Here is a 14007-nt window from a genome sequence, read left to right on the forward strand (position 1 = left end):
GGTTTTTCAGACGAGAATACTGGAGTGGGTTGCCATTTCCTCCTCCAAGGGATCTTCCTAACGCAGGGATCAAACCTGCATCACCTGTGTCTCCTGCATTGCAGGCAGATTCTTTACCCACTGAGCCATCGGGGAAGCCCCAGTGCTAGATGGTAACCATCTGCGACCTGAAGAGAGCTCTCACCAGGAACTGAATCTGTTCACATCTTGAACTTGAACTGGGAATAAATAAATACTTACCGTCGTTTAAGCCTCCTAGTCTCTGGCATTTTGTTACAGTCGCCTGAGCACACTCAGGGCTGTGTTGTGCTTAGTCTCTCCGTTGTTTCTGATTCTTTGCGACCCCATGGCCCATGCACTGTAGCCCATAGGCTACTTGGTCCCTGGGGATTCTCCAGTCAAGAATACTGGAGAGGGTTGCCATGCCCTCCTCCAGGGGATCCTCTCAACCCAGGGATCGAGCCCAGGTCTCCCACACTAAAGGCGTATTCTCTACCATCTGAGCCACCAGGGCTGATACACAGCCCTTAGGAGAAAGAAGAAAGAAAGAGTCTGCCTGGGACTGGTTCCACTGGGTGAGTCTTCCCAGGGTGGCACACCATGGTCTCTTGGATCCAGGCAGGTGACATGAACCTTGGAAACTGGGTGGCTGGGGCCGGGGGACAGCAGCAAGCAGCCCCGTGTGTACATGGGCAGTGTAACGAGCAAGCTGCTGCCATAACTCTGGCCAATGTTGTTGGGGAAGAGGGACCAGTGTCATCTGATATTTGGGTTTTTTGAGACTCTGTTATGGATACCTGATGCTAAAGCTGAAACTCCAATACTTTGGCCACCTCATGAGACAAGTTGACTCACTGGAAAAGAGTCTGATGCTAGGAGGGATTGGGGGCGGGAGGAGAAGGGGACGACAGAGAATGAAATGGCTGGATGGTATCACCGACTCGATGGACATGAGTTTGAGTGAACTCCGGGAGTTGGTGATGGACAGGGAGGCCTGGTGTGCTGTGATACATGGGGACGCAAAGAGTCAGACACGACTGAGCGACTGAACTGAACTGAACTGACTGAACTGATATGAAAATTCTTGACTTTTATGGATGCTCAAAAAGGTGAAGTTAAAAATAAAAGAAAGGATTAGAAGGCAAGTCTGCAAAGACTGATGCCTCAGGTCTATGCTTGCCCACAGGAGATCACTTCACACTTTTACAAGACACCTATGACCCTTCCATCCCCTTCATGGAGCACAGCCTTGTCGTGGCAAAGGGGCTTGTGTAAATCAATGAAGCCATGAATCGTGCCGTGCAGGGTCACCCAAGATAGATGGGTCACAGCGAAGAGTTCCAACAGAATGTGATCCCCGGGAGGAGGGAATTCCTGGGGACACAGAAATGACCCAGTCACTGCCCTCAGAGCACCCTGTGGTATACAAGATACCCGTGGAAGGAAACCTATTATGGTGTCCGCGGTGAGCAGGGATCAGGCACGGCTGTATCAGAGCATAGGGGAGAGAAGCCACACAGGAAGAAGACAGGGAAGGCCTGGCATCATTACACGAAAAGGAATCAACATCAATGGACAGAAATAATCCAGGAGGAGGCCTGGGGTCTGCTAGGCAGAAGTCCCCGGGGAAAATCAGCCCAGAAAGAGTTTGCAGCAGAATCAGGGCTGAGCAGGGGGCAGGGACTCGGCCCGTGCTGGGGTTGGCTGTGGAGGTAAGGTCTTTGGGGGAAAGTGGCAGATGATACGAGACAGAAGGAGCCCGTCGGGCCACAACTTGAGATTCAGAAGCACAGGGAGGGGAAAGAGCCCTGGCGATAGAACAAAGCAAAAAGTCCTGAGCCCGAGTCCCAGAAACGCCACTCACAGACTCCAAGTTGGGACACGTTAATGGAAAATCTTGGAAACTACTGCTCACTCTTGGTCCAAGAGCTTGTTTTTGTCTTTCCTCTTGGATACGCGTGTTCTTGGTTTAACGTGATCATTTAAAAACAGACTTTTTAGTGTGAGCTCAGTACTGACCTCGAAAGACACCAGGGAGGGGCAAGGACTGAGATACCCCTGACTGCAAGTTGCTGAAGGGGAAACAGGCATGGGCAGAATTAAAGCACGGGACCCTAGCTGGTTTCGATTTTACACTGTCTGTAATTTTTTTTTTCCTTTTCTGAATTGAGCTGTTGCTGTTCCTGTAACAGCACTGAATAAAGTAACGGCTGTTTTCTCCCTCCCCCCACACATACACACAGAACTGTGATTTCTGTTCATCCCTTACTTAAAAATAAAATTAAATACTATTCAAGTTAAATATTTCCTTATTCTTAAAGCTTCAGGTTTTACAAATTGAGTTAGTGTCCCATTTGCCTCTGAATCGAGCTTGAACTTATCTATAATAAATTTCAACAGAAGGCACCCGCCTTATTATCTCAGTCATCTTGGAATCTTTAAATGCTGTTTAATCGGCCCAGAAGAACTACACCTAGATCTTGCACTTGACACAACCTTCTCTGTGACCTCTTGTTACTGCTTGTGATAACTTCAGTATCTTCAGATTAACTGCAATACTCTACAGTAAGTTCAACCATTGTCAGCCTGATCATGTATTCTTTCTGAACGCTGTTGCAAAGTGGTTTATAGTTTAAAAATATTTTCAATTTATTATTCCTTAAATAATGTACCCGAAACAATCTGGCACCTGAGGGAGACATTCAGGAATCTTCAAGAATGACGAGCTCAGAGGGGCCAGCTGGTGGTTAAGAGTGTGGGTTTGAACCCCAGCTCCATCCTTTTCTCCCACTGTGTGACCAAAGTCATGTGACCTCCGTGTGCTCTGTTTTTTTTTTTTTTTTACATAACATGTATGGATGACAAAAGCATTAATACTGCAGGATTGTTGTGAGGCTTAAAGGAGATATTACCACATACGTGAAGTGCTAAGAAGAGGGCCTGGCATGTGGAAAACCCTCACCAAACGTGATCATCAGCCCTGACAGAACTCTGTTTTCCATCTTTAATCCAGGTAATCAATTTCTCTGACACCAATCATTTCAGGCACATAAAATGCATTTCCACAGAGTCATCTTGGCTTGAAAGGATCCACACACAAGAGTGAGCAGTGTGTTGAGCTGGGGTCTAGTCCCAAGTTCTGTCCTGACTTCTGTGTGACCTTGGCCAAGACCCAGAAATACTCTTAAGCCTCTTTTACAAAAGAAAACAACTGGACCGTAAATTCTCAGAACATCTGCCCTCATATCCATCTACAATATGAAGGCTTTAGAGAATTAAGAAACATTCTTGTCTGTCAAAGCAAGACACTATTATCCAAGATTCTAAACAAAACAATCACTGTTAAAAATAAATCTTAATAATGTTTTGTCACTTGGTATCAGCCTTCCATTTCATAGGCTAAAGGGAGCAATATATATTGAATTTCTACACTTCTGAGGTCTTTTTGATATTCAAGGAGAATCATATAACTTCTAGCAGGAAAGACTCCCTTTGAGGGTGTGTGTGTTAAGCCGCTTCAGTTATGTCCTACTCTTTGTGACTCTGTAGCTTGCCAGGCTCCTCTGTCCATGGAATTTCCCAGGCAAGAATACTGGAGTGGGTTGCCATTTCCTACTCCAGAGGAACTTCCCAACCCAGGGATTGAACCCATGTCTCTTATGTCTCCTGTATTGACAGGTGTAGGGTCTCCCAAGCTACCTGTTGCTCTGGTTCTATTCAGATCATATTCAGCATTCAATCAACAAATACTAATCAAACCCAGTACCTGATTAAGAGGTGGATATGCAGGATAGGGGAACCCTCTCTGAAGGAGGCTTCATCACCCCCAGAAAAAAAAAAAGATCAATAAAATAGCATTATATAAAAGCTTCTCAATGAAAGGAAAATATACAAAGTAGACCAAGTCCTTCCAGCTGGGGTGGGGGCTGAGGTGTTGTGTGTCATGGAATAAGCCTTCCCCACACCCAACTCCAAAAGGTGAGCCTCAGCACCTTCTGGGCTGGATGGAGGCAGTTGAGTTCAGGACTTTCGCTTGGATACGTTTGGGAGGGAAGTTTTGGAGTGAGCAGAGTTCCTTAAGACAACAGAGAAAGACTGAGGGCTGCCAGAGGGGTCCTGCTTCTCGGTCCTGACCACACATAACATCCAGTCTCTTCCTAAATCAATGAAGATGCAACCTTTGAAGAATAATAGGAAGTGCAAAACACAATTATCAGCTGGTCCAACACACCCAGAATCCATCCAAGACCTAAACGGATCTGTTGTGTCTCAGGTCCTGGGGAATTAAAAGACACAGCTTGCATCCTTGTTCCTTCCCTCCAATAACTCAGGTAGACGCAGGGGTATAGGTTGTTTTGGGGGGCAGATGAGAGAGAGGAGGCAACATACGTGATAACGGCACTCAGGTTAGGGCTGAGAAATGGCCATGAATACACTGCTTACTAGCATAAAGATTCACAGACAATGGAATGCCGGGTATATATGCATCACACATCAAATTATTTTGGTCATATGAACAGGTCAAGAGGCAAGAAGAATTGTAACAAAGTTACATTTAGAAATAGTTTGTTCTATTTGTCAAAATCAAAGGCGGCAAAATGGAGTGGGAATGAGTTATCACGTCCCAATAATAGGTAGAATTTCTTCCTCCGAGTCTTAGTGAACAAGAAGGAAAAAGCAAAGGTGCTGGGAGAGGGAGAGAAGAGACAGGCGTCTGCGTGTGAATTTCTCCATTGCTCCTTCTTTCACGGTGTCACCTTGATTTGATGGGACTTCAATAGGGTTCAGACTTCCTAGGTGGAGTCAGTGGTAAAAAAAATAAATAAAATTCACCTGCCAATGCAGGAGATACAAGAGACATGGGTTCGATCCCTGGGTTGGGAATATCCCCTGGAGTAGGAAATGGCAACTGGCCTTAGAATTCCTGCCTGGAAAAAAAATCAGCACACACATACAACATGAAGGCTTATCCATGGGATTCCCTATTCCAGTTCCTTCTGAAGGGAATTTGCTACATAAAGTCTGTATGTATGTGTATACATGTGTGTTTTTGTGGTAGAGCTCTGATGATAGACCAGGTTTTTAAGACTTTCTGCAACTTTTACATCCTCTCAAGATAATCATGACACTGCAGAGTCGGACACGACTGAGCGACTGAACTGAAATGAACTGAACTGAACTGAAGGAAGCTAACACATGCCTTGAGGTCTTGCCTATGAGATGTTTCTATGACAATGCATTTCCAAAGGGACATTTTCAAAGATGGAAGAATAAATCACTACAGCCATCTTGTTCACTGAGCCACACAGATGTCCCATGTTGACAATCACCTTCATTTCCCTGTTAGCTGGTGTGAACTTGATGGCCTGGTTTGTGCTTCAGATTAGGATCCAAATCATACCAGGATTCACTGTTGTTCACTCAGTCGTGTCCCACTCTTTGCGACCCCATGGACTGCAGCGCGCCAGGCTTCCCTGTCCATCACCATCTCCCAGAGCTTGCTTAAACTCACGTCCATAGAGTCGGTGATGTCATCCAGCCATCTCATCCTCTGTCGTCACCTTCTTCTCCTGCCCTCAATCTTTCCCAGCATCAGGGTCTTTTTCAGTGAGTCAGGTGGCCAAAGTACTGGAGCTTAAGCTTTAGCATCAGTCCTTCCAATGACTATTCAGGATTGATTTCCTTTAGGATGGACTGGTTTGATCTCCCTGCAGTCCAAGGGGCTCTCAAGAATCTTATTCAACACCACAGTTGGAAAGCACCAATTCTTCAGCATTTGGTGTCCCATATGCGGGGCAAATGAGGGGATTGGCCCATTTAAAGGTTCCCTTTAAATGAGGTATTGACGATTATGCTGACATTTCTGGTTTGGCTGTCCACAAGTGTCTTTCAAGTATTTGGAATCACAGGAAGAAAGACATTTAATAATGTGAATCACTAAATCAAATGTAAAGATTTCTTCTTACACACATTATCCTCCTTCTCACACACATTATCCTCCTTCTTCTCTCAGATACCACCCAGGAGACTACATCGTTTGCTCAGGTCATGGACACCAGGTCTTCAGAGCACAGGTCCCTTCTGGACACTGGTCAGGGGTCCAAGAAGGAGATGGGTCCCTGCACAGCCCCCAGAGGCCCCCTGTGGACGGAGGAAGATGGATGTGGAAATAGACACTTGGCACAGTTAGTCTGAGGAGGCTCTGGGGTGAACACTATCTTAGCAAATTAAAGGAAGCCAGGAAGACGGAGTTTGGGACATACTTCATGGAAAAAACACCAAGGGAACACTCAGAAGGCTGGTGAGGGCAAAAACCAAGTTTAGTGTGCTTTTAAATGACATCCAGGGTAAAGCATATAAACAGAGAAATAAATAGAATGGCGTGGGAAGATCAAAGCAAGTGAGTTGATATCTGATGGGGTTTAAATCCTGGCTAAGTTGTTTGATCTTGAAAAAGTCACACATCTCTCTGGGTCTTATTTTTCCCATCTAAAGAAAGTGGGGGGGCTCCCCTGGTGTAGCTCAGTGGTAGAGAATCTGCCTGCCAATGCAGGAGATGTGGGTTTGATCCCTGGATCGTGAAGATCCTCTGGAGAAGGAACTGGTAACTCACTCTAGTATTCTTGCCTGGAAAATCCCATGGACAGAGGAGTCTGGCGGGTTGCAGTCCATGGGGTTGCAAAGAGTTGGACACAACTAAGCACTCACATACGCAAAAAAAAATTGGTGGTTCCTACATTGTTGAGTGACTGTAAGATTCAAATGAGATATTGAGGAAAAACACTTTAGCTCACCTGATAAAAGGTTAAACCCTCAAGACAAAGGAGTTAAAAAATACCAGAGTAACAGTAGCATGATGACATCAGCTTGAAAAGAGAAGTAAAAGGACAATAATAGCAATTAAAATTCAGATTTTTATAACACCTAGCCTGCTTAAATAATAGTTCTAAGTAAAGAAAGGAATCACAACATTCCAAAAACTGACATGTAAGAAAAAGTATTCTTTAGGGAAAGTGGAAAATTTTGAGCGTTGAGAGCTATTCACAGAGAGAGACGACAAAGAAAATAGAATGAAAACCACAAAGTGGCTCTTAATCTAACATTTTTAAAGGACAACGTTTATGAGATAATTAGCCTTGGCACCATCTTTGTAAAGAACTCTTCAAGTAAGAAAAGGCGGCAGGTGAAGGCAATTCTGAACACGAGATTGTTTCAATCAGCAGGGTCCGGTGGCTTGTGTAACGCAAATCCTCCTAAGTGGCTCCATGCCAACCCTGAGTCCTTCTGCAGCTTCTGCTGGAATCTGTGTGGCCAGGAAGCGTGGCTGGGAGCAGAGGAAGGTCAAGGCAAGCTTGAATTTCAAGACTGTGTGTGTGTGCACGTGTGCCCAGTTATGTCCAGCTCTTTGCCACATTATTGCCTGGAGCCCTCCAGGCTCCTCTGTCCATGGGATTTTCCCAGACTGGAGTGGGTTACCATTCCCTCCTCCAGGGGATCTTCCTGACCCAGGGATTGAAACCACATCTCTTGTGTCTCTTGCACGGGCAGACGGATTCTTTATCAGCTGAGCCACCGGGGAAGCCCACTTTCAAGACTAAATAATGTAAAGCCGTCCTTGGAACAGGGGCTGCCAGGCTGGGGGAGGCATGGAGTCCTCTGGCTGCCTGCAACCAGGAGGCTCAGGAAAGAACAGAGCACAGGGTGGCACTGATGTTACCCAGAGACTATTTACTCAGGTCACTTTCATTCCCTGATGGACCACCAACGACAGCTGCCCATCTGAGCTCACAAATCTGGACTAAAACCTCAGGCTTCTCTCAAAGACTCCTGTTTCTGTTTATGGTAGCGGTACTTTCACTTCCAGCAGCTTCAATGGGAAGCTTTTTTTGCTGCCTTCTCTCTGCATAGATCCACATTCTGTTGCACAATCCTGCACTGAGATCTGGGACCAGGCAGGAGCGGGTGCAGAGCTGACAGCAGAGGTTTATCCTGCTCTCCCGTGGCAGGCGTTTCCTGCGGGAAGCAGCCAAGCCCGTGTCAATTACAGCAATGTCACAGCGCCAGAGGAGCCGGGAGCACCAAGAATAGACCCTGCATCTCAGCACCTCCAATCCTCAGCTTCTTGTCCCACTCGGGTTGGTGGCAGGACTCTGCCCACTCGAGGGTCGCAGAGACCTAGAAAGACAGCGCCAGCCATCTGGGGCCAGAGCGGGGAGAACGTGCATAGAACCTCAGCTGGCCCTTCCAGCTCCAGGAAGTGACGCAGCGCTTCCTGTCACTTTCACTGCCCGCAGCAAGCCCCAAGGCCATCTGACCTTCAGAAGGGGGGAGTGCAACCCTACTCTGAACCTAAAGACAGACAGCAGGATGCTGCCGCAGGCATTATTATTTACTGTGGATGGGAGGCGGAGGCGTAGGAGAGCATCCAAGACAGATCTGGGGGAAAGACAGGAGTCTGGAGCTAAGAAGAAAAGGGAGGGGGCTGGCAAAGGGAGCACAGCCCGGGCAAAGGGTGGGGATGGCCACGTCCCTGATTCATCTGGGGAACAGTGGGCAGTCCTGTGGGCAGACCACGAGGTGGGTGTCAGAACAGAGGATGGCAAGGGACAAGGCTTGGAAGAGTGGCGTGCGAACGCCAGGCTGCGGGACTTGGAATTGCATCATTCCTTGCATTATTAACAGCTGGGTTTGGAGCACCCACTACGGGCATTAAGGCGTCCCTGGTGGCTCAGTAAGAATCTACCTGCCAATGCAGGAGACAGGACAGATGAGGCTTCGATCTCTGGGTCAGGAAGATCCCTTGGAGTAGGAAATGGCAGTCCGCTCCGGTATGCTTGCCTGGAAAATCCCATGGACAGAGGAGCCTGGAGCACTACAGTCCCACGGGGTTGCAAAACAATCAGACGTGACTTAGCTACTAAATAACAACATGAACACTAAATGTTCTCTATACACCACTGCCTTTAATCCTGACAAACCAATAAAACCGAATATGTTGGGGTCCTTAGATTTTTTGGTCAGTAGTTATTTCTTGGGTGACAACTGCCTACCACACCCTGGTTCAGGATTGATCTAGGGGTTGAGGGGTCCAGACAAAGCCTCCATCCTCCTGTGATTTAATCTACCGGAACAGATTAAACATTAAATAAGTGTATGAAAAAATCATGAAGAGTATGTGAGGTTTGCAGAAATGATAACCTTGCCCAAAGGGAGACTGTGATATAGCAACATAGTTGGGTCCAGAGCTCATCTGCGTTTAACTGTCCTGTACTCAAAAACTAATGCTGTAAACCATGGGCTCCATGGGACACTGTGCACTTGGGGACAGGGCTGGACCACACTCTATTTGTGTTCTGCACAGTGGGTCAGAGCTAGAGAAATTAACACAGAGAAATACTGTAAATTGCAAACAGTTGTAAAAGTTATAAAGCTGAGAGGGGAAAGAAAAGCAAAACCAGAAGAACATAAGAGTTACATCTCGGCTGAAGACAGCAGTCAAAGATGTTACAGAGAGGAGCAGCATCCATCACCAATTGCAAGATACAAACATAAATGTATTTGCTGCTCAAAGGCCTGTGCATGCTAAATCATGTCAGTTGTGTCTGACTCTTTGCGACCCCGTGGACTGCAGCCTGCCAGGTTCCCCTGTCCATGGGGATTCTCCAGGCAAGAATACTGGAGTGGGTTGCCAAGCCCTCCTCCAGGGGATCTTCCCAACCCAGGGATCGAACCTGTGTCTCCCTTACAGCTCCTGTAGTTGCTCAAAGGGGAAAGGGATAGATTCTGGATGACCCAATAATAATTGGCTTATTATTTGATTAATTGGCTCTTCCACAGTTTCAAATGGCTGTGCCTGTTTCTCCTCCCGCACTTCTGGCCTGTGTGCATGTGACCGAACTTTTGGATAAGGGGACCTACAAGGAAATCTGGCTTCCCTTGTGGCTCAGTTGGTCAAGAGTCTGCTTGCAATGTGGAGACCTGGGTTCAATCCAGTATTTTTGCCTGGAGAATTCCATGGACAGGGGAACCTGGTGGGTATAGTCCATGAGGTCACAGAGTCAGACATGACTGAGTGACTAACTTTCAAATTTCTCTGTTTCACAGGGAAATCTCCTGCAGGCTTTTAAGAAAGATTTTCTTCCCTGATTAAGAGTCCCTCAACTTTGTTCCCTTCTTGCATGAGAGCAGAGGGTAAGGGCAGCTGCCAGGGTCGTTCTGGGCTTCTCCCCATCTAGACAGATCAGCAAAGGACAAGGCAGTCTGAGTGGGGATACACAGCCTTAGTAACATTCTTAATCTGCTTTTCACACAAGATCAGGCTTACCAGCAAGAAAAGCTCGTAATCACTACTAAGTGCTGCCTTATTTGCTCAGTACCAGGCTTTCCAATGGGTATTTTACATATATTATCCAATGTTTCTACCAGCAAAAGGTCCAGGTTGTTGCTGTTGCTTAGTTGTTCAGTCGTGTCTGACTCTTTGCGACCCCATGGACTGTAGCCCACCAGGCTCCTCTGCCCATGGAATTTCCCAGACAAGAAAACTGCAGTGGGTTGCCATTTCCTTCTCCAGGGGATCTTCCCAACCCAGGAATCAAACCTGCATTCCCTGCATTGGCAGGTGGATTATTTACCACTGAGCCACCAGCGAAGCCCAAAAGGTTCATAAGGAAGTAACCTGCCATTTAACAGGTCAGTCAAGGTTGGGAAAAACAAAAGCATTTTCTCCAATGTCAAAACCTCAAATAATGCAGTGCCATGGGGAGCAGGCGTGGTTCCGTGATCTCCAATAATACGCTGGTCCCAAGGATGCTCCTGCCTCACTGAACAACTGAGGACTGACTTGTCCCCCAGAAAAGGTCAGTTCCTCTGATGTGTGTGTAGATGGGGCTGAGAGGTCAGGAGGGAAGGAACCATTTCACAGGGAGAAAGCAGGGCAGGAGAGATGCCACCCGAAACTCTCTCTAATAAGAGCCCATGTTTAAGAAAGAGACTCACAGACTTTGAGAAGGAGTTTATGGTTGCTGGGGGCAGGATGAGGGGAAGGGATAGTTAGGGAGTTTAGGATGGATACGCACACACTGCTATGTTTAAAACGGATAACCAACAGGGGCCTACTGTACAGCGCATGGAACTCCGCTCAATGTTATATGGGAGCCTGGATGGGAGGAGGGGGTAGGGGAGAATGGATGCACGTGTGTGTATGGCTGAGTCCCTTTGCTGTCCACCTGAAACTATCACAACATTCTTAATGGGCTATACCCCAGGAAAAAATAAAGTTAAAATAAAAAGAGCTCCTGTGTAACGAATGGAAATAAAACCAAATCCAAAGTCACAGACCCACTCCTGGCACCACGTGGAGGACCATGAGGGGCACAGTGGCCGGTGTCTCCACCAGATGGCACTGGGTTCCCTTGTGTTCAGCTGTCATCTGGGACTTCGAGCTGACTCAGAGCAGGGAGAAAGGCCTCAGCTTCTCTAGTTCCATCATGTTCCACAGTCTTTCCAGTTCCACCAGTACAATTTGTACGTCCTTCCCTCAAGGTCATAGGTATTAAGCACAGATCCTGAGAAGCCTTGGGACAGGGAGAGGGAGTGACATTTACTTGAATGATTGTATCCAGATATGCTTTAACCAGGGACTTCCTGCTACAAGAGGCCACTGCATTTCCTTGGGCTACGAATCCTGTCTGCTCATAATCCTTTTCTGTCCTGGCTTCTCCTCCCTTCTCTTCCCTCCTTCTTTCCCGGGTTCTTCCTCCTTCCCTTCTCTTTCTGTACTTTGTCTTCCCCTGATGGTTCCTGCTCTACCCTTTCTGCATTGCTGCTTCTAAGCTTTTGGCCCAGAAAATGAAATTATAAGATTTGCTCACACTATATAAATTAAGACTAAAGAAACAAAGGGCAAAAGACTCAGACAGTCTCCCAAGAATGTGAGTTATGAGAGCCACGCTCTCTGTGATATAACATTGAGTTTGCAATCTAGAAGTCTACACTGCTTTCTTTAGTTATCTTATTAACAGCATCTTTTTTTTTTTTAATGCTGATGAGTCAGGCATTGTGTAAATGTTTGACATTACTTATTTAGCTTAATGTGCAGTAAACAATTATCTGCTATAATTTTAATTATGCCCATTTTGAAGATGGGGAGACTGAGGTTTAGAGATGGGAGATAACTCGTTTCCTGTTGCATGGCCAAGAGGTAGCAAAGTGGATGCAACCAGATCTCTCTGGCTGAGTCAGTCTACATGCAACCTGCCAAGCCACTTTGCTTTCTTTCTGGTCCATTTTCCATATAATCACAGAGCTAGTAAGCAGCTCAAGTTAAATGAAGAGTTAGTAATTTCGAAGGCAACAGAAGCATCATTTTGGTATAAGCAGTATCTCACTATAGCATTAAACTCTGCCTGGGAAAAGTACACTGGCAACCAAAGTACTGCTTATTGAGTTTCTGCCAGGTTATTACCTGAAATGGAAACACATTTCCATGGCCATCCTCCGAACAACATAGTCCAGCAGTCCTGGGGAGATCTCGGACTCAGTTCATAACCTGAGGTCATCTGCTTGGGAGGAGCCAGTCTGAAAGGCCCTCTCACTATTTTATTAGCTTTGGATTCATCCGAGGAGGGAGCAACTGCAAGCGTGAGTTTTCCAAGCACAAAGCACTCCTTCAGTGGACTCAGTGGAGCCCTTGTGTGCATCTCATGGTTCCAACTCCGGTCCTGCAGTAATGAGCTCAGCGCAATGTTTGTGTTGAATAATGTGCTGCGTTGGTGGACTGGCTGCTCCCCTGGTGGCCTCAAGGGTTGAAACGCCTTCTTCCCAAAGGGTGCTGGTTATAATCTGCCGCATAGATGGGAGAGATCTGACTTGTCCACAATTCTGCTTCTTTTCAGAAACAAGTAAATTTGCCTCGGTTTGATCTGTTGCTAAGCTCATCAGAGAAAACTGCCCTTCCTTCTCTCCTTGGATCATACAGTGGCTAAATTATTTCACCTCCAAATGACTGGATTCTTCCCTCTCTCACTGCCTACAGCTCCAGAAGTTTCACCAAAGGCATCACCTACAACTGTCACTGCAAGAATAGAGATGCTTAATAAAATATAGGGCTTCCAGTTAAATTTAAATTCCAGGAAAACAATCAATCATGTCTTAATATGAAGTATCTGGGATAGACCTATACTAAAAGAGTATACGTTCTTTATTCAAAGTTCAAATTTCACTGATCATCCTGTATTTTTACTTGTGAAATCAGGCAACCCTGCATAAGAAGAACGTGCATTTTCTTGAGCATTAGGCTAGGCGTTTGACAAGGGCAATCTCCTTTAATCCTTATTAGAATACTGAAAAATCTGAGACCCTGAAAAACTGTCTTTCTTGGGGTGATACCATCAGTAAGGAGGAGATCAGAAATTCAAACAGACACGACTTCAAAAGCCACACTCTTCGAGAATAACTGCTACACCTAATTCCAGAAACCTGTAACTGACACTCTCTCTGGCCTTCTTATCTGGGGCACTGGGAAAAACTTGGCTGAAGATGGAATTTATATCAAGTGAAACTGAGTTTTTCAGAGGTGGTGCCGTGCTGGTCTGCTTTCACTCCGTGCCACTCGAGTATGGATTTCTCTGAGCGCAGCTAGAAGAGCAAGCCTTTTCATTTCAGCTGCCTCTGCAATCACCTTTCTCCCACTGTATGTTAACTGCTGATACAGGACTCTGACTTACTCTCCCTAAAGAATGAAGATATTTACACAAAAACAACCCTACTGCAGGGTGTACCTAATCTGGAGGAATTCTAGGGGAAATTCATCAAGACACAAAATGCATCTCGGAAAGTGCTGAAGTGGAAGTTCTCAACAAATCAAAGTAGACGTGAATGTTTGAAATCTAAATACATTTCTTTGCTTATAGAAAATGTGGGCTACTCAGCACCCCCAGGGATTTAACCAGTCTCCACCTTGAACCATCTGCTCACTGCAAGTGGAGAATTGTGGCCCTGGACTCAGGG

General features: G+C 46.2%; 1 protein-coding gene across 5 annotated transcripts in view; it reads right to left on the bottom strand.

Moving 5' to 3' along the window:
* The window catches only part of HS3ST1 (heparan sulfate-glucosamine 3-sulfotransferase 1), a 39221-nt gene that overhangs the window by 15813 nt on the left and 9401 nt on the right, over positions 1-14007 (bottom strand). The window contains exon 1 of one of the 5 annotated variants that reach the window (XM_088836492.1): positions 12464-12791. The exons of the other annotated variants lie outside the window; for them this stretch is intronic. The gene's annotated coding sequence lies outside the window, so the exon portion shown is untranslated. Of the gene's footprint in view, positions 1-12463; positions 12792-14007 lie in introns of those variants that run through there. 5 annotated transcript variants of the gene reach the window in all.

This window comes from Moschus berezovskii, chromosome 5 (assembly GCF_049115385.1).
Source record: "Moschus berezovskii isolate FMDL1 chromosome 5, NW_MosBer_1.0, whole genome shotgun sequence".
In the NCBI taxonomy this organism is placed as follows: Eukaryota; Metazoa; Chordata; class Mammalia; order Artiodactyla; family Moschidae; genus Moschus; species Moschus berezovskii.